Source organism: Scleropages formosus, chromosome 10 (assembly GCF_900964775.1).
Source record: "Scleropages formosus chromosome 10, fSclFor1.1, whole genome shotgun sequence".
In the NCBI taxonomy this organism is placed as follows: Eukaryota; Metazoa; Chordata; class Actinopteri; order Osteoglossiformes; family Osteoglossidae; genus Scleropages; species Scleropages formosus.
The window spans coordinates 17,762,343-17,775,020 of record NC_041815.1 but is presented as its reverse complement, the minus strand read 5'-3'; the positions used below and the strand labels follow the sequence as shown (position 1 = coordinate 17,775,020).

At 43.3% G+C, this 12,678-nt stretch overlaps 1 protein-coding gene across 1 annotated transcript in view; it reads right to left on the bottom strand.

Moving 5' to 3' along the window:
* Positions 1 to 12,678, bottom strand: part of LOC108928679 (opioid-binding protein/cell adhesion molecule homolog) — a 52,977-nt gene that overhangs the window by 40,062 nt on the left and 237 nt on the right. The window lies entirely within an intron of this gene.

Below are 12,678 nucleotides of genomic sequence, written 5' to 3'. Positions count from 1 at the left end.
TCTGTCTAACAGCAAGGCTGCAGCTCCAAGGAAGCGGAGCCTGCGAGGTGACCTCATCAGACAGGGATAAAGTGCACTGCGAAAAATGGCAATCAGCGCACAGCCTCAGCTGCCCTGCTCCCGGCCTAAGGAAGGAATTGTTTCATGGAAATAAATGGCAAAACTTGAAAAAACCTGACCTTGCCTTCAGAGACACCAAACAGACAATAAAAACTTCATTGGTTATTTCATGAGCAAGTGTCTCACACAAGGTCAGATCTAAATAGCCCAAAATTGCTCAGGGAAGCATTGTGAGGACCTGACCTTTTTCCGTCAGTGAGTATTGGCTTCGCCACTGATTTACTGGACCTTCACTGCGCTCTCCGCTCACACTTAATGGACCCCCTCTGCGATCTCCACAGTTTTAATGGACCCCCTCTACCATCCCCCTACACATTTATAGGGTCTTGTCTGCAGTCTCCTGACACCCATGCCAAACTTTCTCTGTAGTCTCTATACATTTTAATTTAATTAATTTTTTAATTATCAACAGAACAGAACTGGGTCACAACCAAACAAAGAGAATAATTAGCATACCTATAAAATGCAAATATATATGTACAGCACAAGGGCAAAAAGTTACTATATTTAGCAGGGATGGGGTTGGTTGTGTAACTATTCAAGAAGGTCCAAAAAGCTGGGCAGCTCAAGCATCAAACATTCAAGTCAAACTCATGTTTGCTGAGGGAGAATTTGGCAGAGATTATAGCACACACACACACACACACACACACACACACACATTTTCAGAACCGCTTGTCCCATACGGGGTCACGGAGCCTACCCGGGAACACAGGGGCGTAAGGCCAGAGAGGGAGGGAACACACCCAGGACGGGACGCCAGTCCGTCGCAAGGCACCCCAAGCGGGACTTGAACCCCAGACCCACCGGACTGCAGGACTGTGGGCCAACCCACTGCGCCACCGCACCCCCTCGAGATTATAGCAATAAAATGTATTTTCTTGCTAACCATGCAAGAATTATCCACAAACTTTCCATACATTCATCAAAAACAGAATTTGGATGCGGTATAACAGAAATACAGAGGTGGACAAAAACTTAATGGATCTTTGGAACAGCTAAATGAACATTGTTTCAGGAAACTAGAATCCTGTCACATCCCTAGAATAAACAGAGCAGCCTTACATTTGAAACCCAGCTAAGATGTACTTGGAAAAACCACATGAAAGGTACACTGGATTAAGCCAAATTCTGTGAATGAGTTTTCACCCTTGATTCTAATAGAGGTGCATTATATAGGACTCTATCTGCCGTCTCCAAACGTGTTTTCTTCACAGACACGTTTTTTCCTTCACACTAATGGCTCTAGTCAGGTGATATGAGACGTTCTTCGAAATGTAACTTTCTATTCTCTGCCATGAAAGTTGGCAAAGGTCATCTAGGTTTTTATCATTATTTCCCTCTTTTAAATATTCAGCACTGTCTTATAAAGTGCTCATCTCAATCAGAATCTCATACACTTCTTTTTGGTCCCTGATGAGACTGAGCATTAGAATAATGGACTTTCCAGGGGCATAGACAATGCCGGACATCTGTGAGGAAGGAAAATTAAAATGGAAACACTTCTAAGAGAATTTTTGAATTCACTCCAAACAAAGACTAATGTTGCGGTGTTGAAAATGTTAAAACACAAATCAAACTGATAGTGCCGAGCTGTACTTTGCTTCGGAGGAAACCATCTGCCAAACGCACATGCAATGTTAATTTTTAAATGCCTGCTCGAGTCTCTTCGGCAATTATCATAAACATTAAGATAATGGAAACATCAAGACAATAAATCCGGCAGGCAATATGAACAGGTGATCATGCAGGTAGTTATCCGAACGTGAAGCTGTAGGCGGAAATGCCAGGAGGTAGTGAACAACCACACAACATGGCTCTGGAGCTGTTCTGTTTTCAGCCAAACCTAATACCAGCCCAGCAGATGGCAGTACTGCTGTGGGAAATAAACACACACACACACACACACACACACACACACACACACACACACACACAATAAATGGTTGCTAGGTTCATGTCAAAAACAGAAATGTTTTTGTATTTTGTGTGAAAACATGTTTTTATATATACAGTATATTTTCTTTAAAAATGTCCCACCAAGTATAGGGAGACAGAAATAGAATACAGTATTCTGATTACACGCACCAAGTCAAAATAAAATAAAATCCATAATAACTAAATAGCTTTACGAGTCTTGAGTTAAGGTCCAGTTCAGATTCATACCGAATGTGCGCAGACTCTCTTTTAGTGTCAAAATTCCCTCTCCAAATCTAATAAGACACGCTGTTCAGGTGACCTCATTGTTGGAATATGATCTGTGTTTGAAAATATACAGTATACCAAAGCAGCGAAAACCTTTTGAGTTAAAAAAAAAAAAAATAAGAGCATCAATACCAACATGAAATCAGTAAGATACAGCAAAAGACACCCACGCGCCCACTTACCATGTGCTCTGTCTGTGCTCACAGCTCATGAGAAAGAATACTCAGAACACTTTTTACCATCGGGGATCCCACCTTCCTTCATCTTTACCAGTTACCAAGTAGTGTCAGTGGGTGTGTGTAAGCCAGGAGAGGCCTTCTGCAGATGTTGGTCCAGATTTGGTACGGAGGGATGCTGGGACACAAACAAGCTACTGGAAAATTCAACATTTCTTCATTTAGCAGAAGCTTTTCTCCAAAAGGGACATACAGTATATCTCAGAGAGCATCACATCGACACACACATTTTCTGAACCGCTTGTCCCACACGGGGTCGCGGGGAGCCAGAGCCTACCCGGCAACACAGGGCATAAGGCTGGAGGGAGAGGGGACACACCCAGGATGGAATACCAGTCCATCGCAAGGCACCCCCAGCGGGACTCGAACCCCAGACCCACGGGAGAACGGGACCCGGTCCGACCCGGTCTGACCCACTGCACCACCACGCCCCGTTCACATTGACACAAGGACACATTTTGATGCAGACACGTGATTCTAGAATACACTCAATTTGTCACATGCCACCATATGAACAGTACACAATACACAAGTAGCTGCAGATAAAATATAAAGAATAAAAAAAGAAATTAAAATAACCGATTTGTATATCAGCAAGGAGGGGGTGCGGTGGCGCAGTGGGTTGGACCACAGTCCTGCTGTCTGGTGGGCCTGGGGTTCGAGCCCCGCTTGGGATACCTTGCGACGGACTGGCGTCCCGTCCTGGGTGTGTCCCCTCCCCCTCCGGCCTTGCGCCCTGTGTTACGGGGTAGGCTCTGGTTCCCCGTGACCCCATATGGGACAAGCAGCTCTGAAGATGTGTGTGTGCGTGTGTGTGTATATCAGCAAGTTATGGTAAGTTTAAAGTGCCTTTAGAGAGATAACAGCGCACACATTTACATACACTAAGGCCAGTTTAGAGTCACCAGATAACCAAAAAAGATGTCTTTGGAAGGAAACCAGGACACCTCCAGAAAGCCCACACACAGGCTAGGATGTGAACCCACACCTGAACCCCGAGAGCATGAGTGCAGAGACTCCAGTGTTGCCCAGTGTACCCAGTAGTTGCTTCTGGCAATAGAAAAGCGTTGTACCTCTGGGTGTTGAAAACACAGGTTATATATTGCAGCAATAATTGCCTGTGACAGTTATATTAGTTAAATATAATTATGTCTTTGATTCTCTTTTTTCCCCCCTTCCACAGACATCGTATTATATGAGTCTTGGTATTTTCACATTATCACCTGTCCTGGGTAATTACGGTTCAAAATAAAATTTTACCTGAACCATATTTTCTTTTTTCTTAGAAACAGTGGGGAATTAAAACTGCAATTATGTGAAGGTCGATGCAATGTTAGCTACAAAAAGCTTCGCGCGGAGGCAAAATCTTTCATATGACAGCTACAGATAAAAAGCTACTGATGGTTCCCATGTCACAAATCTTTCTGTGATCATACCTATTTTTTGACACTTCAAAATAATGGGTATCGATACCAAATTATATTTTAACACAGCCCCTGCATATTATGCTCTACATCTGAGCTACTTCAAGGCAATAAGAGGTGTGAGAACGATTTGTAAAGTAACAAAAGCTGCGGAAGTGTGCGCTGCTGAATGACAGTTTGGCGTTCAGCAAGCAACCAAAATATGACGTTCGGCACACTGTTTATGGAGGCTCAGATGCATAACTCTATAGCTTAATTATATTGTGTGATCTTGTACTGCTCAAACAATTCTTAATGTTTCAGACATTAGAGCCATTTAATCATTTTAAATTAAAGCAACATACTAGAAATCCATCTGCCAACTCTTATTCCTGTGAGACAAAGTAATATTTGATCGACTCTCACCTGTAATAAGCTGAGCTCGGCTTTAACTGTAATTAGCAGAACCCGGTGCGCACAGGAATTGACCGTATTTGATCCCAGGAACCGTGATCATGTAAAAAAAAAAAATCTCTCTCTATAATTAAAAGAGGTTTGCCGAGATACAGAGCACATTATTATCTCACTGTAATGAATATGAACTGGATTTTGCATCTGAGGAGAAACGGCTTCGCTTGTACTATCCATCCGTGCACTGTACAGCACTCTGTCCTCGGGGGCACGGAAAGCCAGCGCACAGAGAGACGGAGAGATGCTCCAGGCAGCTGTCAGTGCAATTGTACTCACTTTCAAATATCGAACTTCCAGCTCTTCCCTGTAGGGAACCGGGCTTTTAAATGGCCTACAGTATTCAGTTAAAGAACTGGGGGAAAGTTGTAACTACTTTCTGATGTGACAAATGTTTTTGTATACAGTTAGCAAGCTAAACGTTCAACTGCTGAATGCTTCGAAACACACGTTACTACTGTAAGTAGGTCCAGACAGGCTATGAAATGTAGGTAAAAATCCACATGCAAAAGGAAAAGGTAATCTAGGTAAAATAAGGATAAGAGCTGTCATTTAAAAGGTGTTTAAAAAGGTACTTCAGGGGTTACAGTGGTCACACACTCTACAGACCCTGATCATGCTCAACCTTGTTTTAGAAGAAATATGTATTTTCATTTATATTTATTCATTTTACGGATGCTTTCCCCAAAACAACTTACAATTGTCATACGAGGCTGAGAGAACCGGGACGGCAGGACCCAAGTGCGGAGTCGTTCGTCTGGATTCGGGAGATAAGGCAAGTTCTCGGAGTCGGGGACAAGCGAACGGTCGGTCGATCAGCAGTCGGAGTCAGAGCGAGGATCCATGGGCGAGGTCAGGGGACGAAGCGAAAGGTTGGTCGGTCTGCAGTTGGCGTTGGAACGAAGATCCGAGGACGTGGTCGGGAAACAAAGCGAAGGGAGGAAAACCGGATGACGAGAACAGAGAACAAGTGTTGAGTGTTGAGTGTTGAGTGTTGAGTGTGCACTGGCCGTCATGAAGGAAGGCGGTTGTCTCTGACGAGATTCCGCAAAGGTATGGGAGCTAAGGAGGGTCTTTTAAAGGGTGAGCAGTTAGTCAGGTGCTAGACCAGAGTCAGGTGCTCTCGGCTGAGTTGTGGGCGTGGACATGGCAACAATTATTTACCAATTTATACAGCTGGGTATTTTTACTGGAGCAATTTTGGGTAAGTACCTTACTCTAGAGTACAACAATGTCTACTTCTATCCAGGGCGTACACTGCCTTACAGCTTATATTTCCTGGATAGGCCCCAGACTACCAAAACCCTGTATTACAACAAGGAATTGTTGACAATTCATGAACTGTTAATTGACCGAGATTTCTCAGGAAATCGCTTGAAGATGCCACAGAAGTTGAACCGCATGGTTCCTGAAAGTGTTTGGAACAAGGGACAGATTAAAGAATCGCTGGTCATGAAAATTAGCCATAACAAAGACAATACAGATATCTGTCCTTCTGCAAATATTTCCTTTACAATGTATCCAGCAGCATATTAAACAAACCATTTTAGCCGCTCAAGGGGATCTTAGTGGAAGCGCTGTGTATTTCCAAGCCAATTTCGTCCCCCCACACCACTCTGTGTGTGTGACAGCAGGGTCCGCATCCTCCAACCTCTCTGTGTAATTGCTACAGTTAAGCCCAGTGCTTGACAAGTGATTTCCCACCTGTAAGCCAGCCCACTCATTGCCAGTGGCTGCAGCCTTATTTTAACAGAGATCTCTGACAAGCAGGCGTGAACAAAGCAATCTCTGCTGTCAGTGCGCTTGGAGGATCAGCGGCCGGCCTTCATGACCGCAGACCATAACTCAGATAAATACACACATCCGCAGACACACACACACACAATCAGGAACAAAACGGGTTCTAGCCCTTGCTTTTATCTTCATATCTATATACCACAAAAGGACATCATAGTGATTTAACAAGAGTATCTGGAGCACGCATCTCCGGTCCCTGAGGGCCAGAGTCCGGCAGGTAGATAATATATTTCAATTAGAGGCATACAATGCTGTTAATGACTTCATTAGGGCAATTAAATGCTGGAAGTCATAGAGCTTGCCGACCTTGAGGGCTGGAGTTTGCTCTCATCAGCTAAAATGTACAAAATTGGTCAAAAAACAAATATCAGACAAGAGTTACCATTGATTTTTATTGTTTCTCTTGATTTATAAATGCCGTTTTGATTACATGAAGCAGCAAAACTGAATAGTGGGATGCAAGTGGTATGTTTATTACTCGACCAATGTTATGTCATTACCCTGTCTTTGACACAACAGGTTGTTGGGGGTATGGAACAGATGGACACCACCTCTCTACTGACTTTCCAACCTTTGTGAAAAATCTAGGAATATTATTTGAGCTCTACCTTACATTTAATGCACATGTGCAGAACGTTGTTGAAACCTCATTTTTCACACTGAGAAACTTTGCCAGACTGTGTCCAATGTCATCCTGTTCTGCTGCAGAAAAGCTGGTTAACACATTATTCTTCTTCAGAATTGACTCTGTCATAGTCTCCTCACTAGAGCCTCGAAAGTCACATTAAACAAGCTTCAGTATGTTCAGAATTCAGCAGCTCGTTTCCTGACCAAGATCCTGTGTCAGGATCCCTGCGCGGTAATGTTCTCTGTTGGCTTGAAAATCGTCATGTTTACCTATAAAGCATCACATGGCTTTGCACCTCTGTGTCACGCCCAGCACCGTGCCCCAGGCACCTGATCCCGATCAACCAGATCAGATATAAAGGGAGCCGGTCCGCCGCCACTTCCATCGGAATCTCGTCAGAGACAACTATCCCTTTTGTGCCTCCTGCGTCCAATGTCCGGCTCCCCTTTCCCCTCGCAACCTCTTCCACGTTTCCTGGTTCCTGACCCCTCGCCCCATCGATTGACTACCTCTCTGAATCCTCGCCCACACTCCGACTACTGATCGCCTGATGCCTCGCCCATCCCAGACTATGACTTCCAGCCTTGTCCTCCAATTTTAAATAAACTCACTTGCACTTGGGTCCAAACTCTTCCATGTCCTCTGTTCGGCATTACACTCTGTACCTTTCCAGCATTCTGTCGTTATATTCCCCACCTCTAAATCTGGCCTCTTAAATTTCACTCAGACTGACCCGTATTCCAGGGGAGACTGGGCTTTCTCTTGCTATGCCCTCAAACTGTGGAATTCCTTTCCCAAGAATATCAGGGAGTCTCCTGCTCTGGGCACCTTCAAATTGAGGATTTTACTCATACTATACTGTCTTCATATTTTGTAATTTCCTTAATGTTTCACAGTTGTAATTTATTGGCAATCTGTCTTTGATGTGTTCTTATTGAACGTTGTATATCCTTGTTCTTACTGAAAAGCAGAGGGAGAAGCTGCTGCTGTTGTTGTTGTTGTTGTTGCTGCTGTTGTTGTTGTTGTGATGCCACTGCTCTGATTTGGAGAACACGTTGTCAGTTGTTCAGGCGGATGGACACCACCATGTAGTGAAGTTTGTTACGATGTCATTGCTCTGCGTTTGAGAACTGGCAGTTGTCAGCTGTAAAGAGCACATTTGCTGTGTTCAATATGAAAAAACTACATTCCCTTTGAAGCCTTAGAAAGAAAAAAATAATAAAAATCTGTCAGCCCTTGAGAGCAGAATTTCTGAGTCTGTGTTTGTACATTAATGAATAATTCAGATTCTGCCAACTCAAAGGTCTTGCTTTCCTGTACACTCTTTTCATGTGTCATTTGCTTACAAGCAGCAATGGAAACATTTTTGGCATAAGATCATGCAAAATGTATCAAACTAAATTCTACACATACAAGCCTGATACTGACTTTACAGTTACTTGGATGCATATTATAATTATTTTGTCTTCCCACAATAACATCAGAATTTCAGTGCAAAAAACAAATCTCGTAACAGCAGAGAAACAATCAAACTAGTCTTTAACATTTTTCTTTCCAAATTCCTAAACCCATACGGATGGTTTCATTTCTTTTCACCCAGACTCTTTGTGACCCAACAATGACCTGCACTTGCAATGCTTAGGAGGAAACATGAATATCTTCTGGATCTTTGGTGAGAGAACTCCCTTCAAACTACTACAGGTTTCTGTGCCTTAAGTGCTTCAGAAAACCATCCATCGTTGTCATGCCAACCGTTTCTCCTGTACCTGCCACCCGCCAGCCGCTACCATGGCAACGCAGGGGCTAGCGTCACTGCGTCCTGCTGTATGGAGAACACTGCTTTGTGAATGCTGTGTACCAAGTACAGCAATAGAGAAGGAGCGAAAACACTTCACCCGCCATGGTAATTGCTGCTCGGCTGGGCACTGTGCGGCACTGAAACTTCTTTTATGGCTTGGGATATCTAGAAAGGGTGTCAAGGCTGTCACATTGCAATCTGTCCTTGTAAACAGTATGAGTTACTCTTCCAAAGTTACTCATTTTTAGCGGTTTTAACTTTTTCCAAAGGGAGATTCACCATCTGTGTCCACCACTGCAAAAAAAGCCTTACGCAGCACTGGGGATCTGTGGCCCAATCCAGACTACTCCTGCCTACAGGCTCCTGTGTGCACGTCTCTAACGAAACCCCATAGACAAGTGTGTGCTTTGCTCCTGGTCCCACAGAAGAAGAATGCAAGTGTAAGAGGGGGTTCACTCTGCTCTGATCTTCCATGACTGCCAACTCCCAACCAGGACCACAGTGGCATAACTGGGATGCCAAAGTGCCACCTTGGTGGAAAAAATATTTAAAAACATTGTGGTGGATTACGCAAAATGCTGAGCTTCCCACAAACTAATTTAACTCAATATTTCAGGCCCCAGAGAGCTTGGTGGTTTTCCATACTGGTTTTTCTCTCTCACTCATCATGTCACCCAGACGATCCTTCTTCTGGGGAAAAGTGTTGATTTTTTTTTTTTTTTTTTTTTTTTTTTTTTTTTTTTTTTTGCGAAGCAGAGGCCATAGGCAGGAGGCAGAGAAATTCTCTGAGCCAGGATTCATCCCTAGGTGGGTAGTTTTGAATCCAGTAAAGCCCCCAGTTGCGTAAACGCCCTTTTTGATCCGTTCTGGTTGGTCTATAATGCAGTTTCAATGGCACACATGCTGGAACTCAACAGCTGCCAGGTGGAGGTGACAGCTGTGGATAATTTTATATCACAACAAGCCAACCCTGATCTTCCGGGGCTTGGTTCAGCGTGGGGGGTTCCACCGGGGGCTAATTGCCGTAATGATGGTGTAGGATGTGTCTGCTTGCTCTACGTGAGTCCTCGATTTTATAGCCATGATCTGCTTCAAATGAAAGTACAAAGTCAAATGAACATTCCAGCAGAGAAACTGACTTCTGCAGAGACTCGTTGCTGCTGCATACATATAGACAGGCAATCAAGCAGAAATTCGTCCTTGCTGCACATAGAAATACAAACTTATCCCTGTCGCACAGAGACAAACTGACGCACATCCCTGTTGCACACAAACACAGAAAGTCATCCCCGTTGCAAGACGACTCATCCCCACCACAGTAAAGGACACCATGAAAGTCATTGCAGCATGAAGCTTAACAGAGTAAAGCCTGATATTAAATTATGCATGTGATCCCTCAAAAACAGCATCATTATACAATCCACTGCAATGTCTTAATGTAGGCTGCAGAAGTTCTATGAGAGAAAGAAAAGATTTAAACTGCAGGTTTTACATAATGTAAAGGGTTCTTAAATGTTCTCCTGTTCTTGCCAAGCATTGTGAGTTCATAGAAATGGCCCCTGAGAGAAACATAAATATCACTTCTTTTGACAACCAAACTTTCAAAGGTCGAAAGACACACCATGGCCGAGTAGACCCTGTTCACACTGATGTAGTGCACAGTGAGTGTAAGGAATAAGTCACATTAAATCAGACAATTCAGCCTGGATTCACTGCCTACTTCCACATGAAACCTCAGTTTGCTCTGCAGTTGCACATAAAACTTTGACAAGTGGCTATTGACTGATATGGATACCGTCTCGCCGTTCTCCTGCGGACGTGATTGCTGTTCGTGACCCGGGAATCCCTACATTAGAGCCTTATGAAACTGAACCCAGCATGCTGCACATGTAAAACAACGTTTCGCGATGGCGGTGTGAATGAACTAAGATTACAGCATCTGTCAAACACACTGCAGATGCTTTTCACTTCATTTCCATATGAATACAAGGTGGTCAGACCTCCTTGTATCTTTTTGATCCTATCTTGTCAGAGACCGTTTACTTATTCTATCAACTCAGGGACTGATTATAGCCTCCTGTAAGGACACAAAAACACACAGACAAAAGGAGCTGACACCAACGCAAAATGAAAACTGAACAGTCAGATGAGAGCATGCATTTTGTCCCACCATGGAGGCTCTGAGCTTCCCCTGCTTCCTCTCCAGTGTCACCTAAAACCCAGTAAAAATCCCACATCTGTTCTCCTGCAATGTACACATTTCATCACTCTAAAAATGAAAAGATTTAACACGTTTGCAGGTTTGACAGCTGCTGATTCACACTTAATTAATTCTAAAATTTTAAATTACGAATAACAGAAATCACATATGCCTGCTGAAACCGCTGTAATGTTTACAAGGAAACTTTCTGCAAATTAATTTCATTGAAGGTGGCAAAGAGCAAGGTCATGTGCCACTGACCCTGCCCCTGTGGGACACCACGGGGAAAAACACAGTCAAAACTTGTCCTCTGGTTGTTTTAGCCAGGAGGAACAAGCACAAAGTGTTGTGGGAGCAGAGGGGGGTATTTGATGCCACCACATCGTTCTGTGTTTACAAGGTTTTCTCACAGTGCGTAAAGGATCTGCAGTTTCTGATCACATCGCACCGTACGTTCACTGGACATTATGCTCCTGCATGCAAATCTTCTGGGATGCACAGAGGTTAAAGCCTTCTCAGAACACCATACAGCTCCAGTAATGCTATAGAAATACTATACCAAACAGAAAAGGCTAAAGATAGTAGGGATTTAACACTAATCTTCCACCAGCAATCTCTTAATTCTGAAAGAGTTGAAATGAACAGAACTGTCAGAGCTGACAAGCAAGAGTCCACAGGGCACAGTAATTCTTTCTGAAAACTCATTTCAAACAGCAGGTGAGAGTCAACAACAAGCAGCACACCCAGAAGCTGGTGAAATGACATGACATTGTTACAAAAATAGATTATATAGAAAATATAAAGTAAAAGTAATTTTGGTACTCTGGTGCACCTGATGCTTTAACTAAGGTATTTGCAGGGTGCTATAGCCGTGCGTTGATTTCTCTCTGGCCCTTCATGAAAAAGTATAGAACAATAATAAAATGTAAAAAAATAGCGCCTTAGGAATTAGGTGAAATTTAAAGTGTAATTGTTGTTCTGTAGTCCAAGGCACACTACTCATGTCTCACATTTACAGCAGCTATTGTTGTTCCCTGTTGCCTAAATAAATCATTAGAAAGCTGGAATTTTCAGAGAAGCAGTGTAATGTTGTCTTCCACCCGTGAGATCAGTTCACCAGGCATCCATTCTCACCGTGCTGGAGTCCGAGGAAACTACAGCATGTACAAAGAACGCCAACGTACTTCTGGGCCTTCGCTTGATTACCACCATGGCTATAAAACTCATTCTAAACTTAAAGGTATTGTTGAGAGAGACGTTCCTCCCACCAGAAACCCCTGACTTTATGGAGCTGAAAGCTTTCTTCTCATTCACCAGATTATCTCCAAACCATCAGCAACAATTACCTTTTAGTAAGTACCTCATTCAACCTTGGTTTGTTATCAGAATAATAGCATTGTTTTTCATGTGTGTCAGACTCTTGATTTTTGGCGAGAAGGAGCTGCATACATTCGCATAAAAACATCTACTAATGATCACTATGGGACAAGCAACGGGTCTTGGGACCAGAAGACTGCAGATTCAACTCCCAGAATCTGGCCCTGCAATTGCAGCCCCATGCAAATTATATAAATGGAACTGGTGAGTAAAATTTCCAGCCATGAAATTTTGTAAAAGTGCAAGAAAATATTGAAACAATAGTTTAGCTGACAGGAGAGAACAAATTGTAAATGCACAGAACACTTTACATTACATTTTCTACGTACAGATTGGGGTTACTTAAGGTACAACGGAAAGCTGAGTTGACCTGCTGTGTACTGGGGTCACATCTTCCTCGCCACAGCAAAATCTTTCCTCTTCTACAACAAGTCAGAGAAGTTACA